The sequence below is a fragment of the Nematolebias whitei genome, chromosome 18 (genome assembly GCF_014905685.2).
Source record: "Nematolebias whitei isolate Nwh7 chromosome 18, NemWhi1, whole genome shotgun sequence".
NCBI classification, from domain to species: Eukaryota; Metazoa; Chordata; class Actinopteri; order Cyprinodontiformes; family Rivulidae; genus Nematolebias; species Nematolebias whitei.
In genome coordinates, this window is record NC_056515.1 from 40,224,319 (window position 1) to 40,225,310 (window position 992).

The window sequence follows — 992 nt, forward strand, 5'->3', positions numbered from 1 at the left end:
GAGCGAGTCCTGGATGGAGCGAGTCCTGGATGGAGTGAGTCCTGGATGGAGCGAGTCCTGGTTGGAAAGAGTCCTGGTTGGAGAGAGTCCTGGTTGGAGAGAGTCCTGGATGGAGCGGGTCCTGGATTTAGTGAGTCCTGGATGGAGTGAGTCCTGGATTTAGTGAGTCCTGGATGGAGCGAGTCCTGGATGGAGCGGGTCCTGGATTTAGTGAGTCCTGGATGGAGTGAGTCCTGGATTTAGTGAGTCCTGGATGGAGCGAGTCCTGGATTTAATGAGTCCTGGATGGAGCGGGTCCTGGATGGAGCGGGTTCCTGGATTTAGTGAGTCCTGGATTTAGTGAGTCCTGGATGGAGTGAGTCCTTGATTTAGTGAGTCCTGGATGGAGCAAGTCCTGGATGGAGTGAGTCCTGGATTTAGTTAGTCCTGGATGGAGCGAGTCCTGGATGGAGCGGGTCCTAGATTTAGTGAATCCTGAATTTAGTGAGTCCTGGATGGAGTGAGTCCTGGATTTAGTGAGTCCTGGATTTAGTGAGTCCTGGATTTAGTGAGTCCTGGATGGAGTGAGTCCTGGATGGAGTGAGTCCTGGATGGATAGAGTCCTGGATTTAGTGAGTCCTAGATGGAGTGAGTTCTGGATGGAGTGAGTCCTGGATTTAGTCAGTCCTGGATGGAGTGAGTTCTGGATTTAGTGAGTCCTGGATGGAGTGAGTCCTGGATTTAGTGAGTCCTGGATTTAGTGAGTCCTGGATGGAGCGAATCCTGGATGGAGCAAGTCCTGGATGTAGTGAGTCCTGGATTTAGTGAGTCCTGGATGGAGTGAGTTCTGGATTTAGTGAGTCCTGGATGGAGTGAGTCCTGGATAGAGTGAGTCCTGGATGGAGTGAGTCCTGGATTTAGTGAGTCCTGGGTGGAGTGAGTCCTGGATAGAGTGAGTCCTGGATGGAGTGAGTCCTGGATAGAGTGAGTCCTGGATGGAGTGAGTCCTGGAT

At 51.8% G+C, this 992-nt stretch overlaps 1 protein-coding gene across 1 annotated transcript in view; it reads right to left on the reverse strand.

The window, feature by feature from the left end:
* The window catches only part of tor4aa (torsin family 4, member Aa), a 7,980-nt gene that overhangs the window by 4,684 nt on the left and 2,304 nt on the right, over window positions 1-992 (reverse strand). The window lies entirely within an intron of this gene.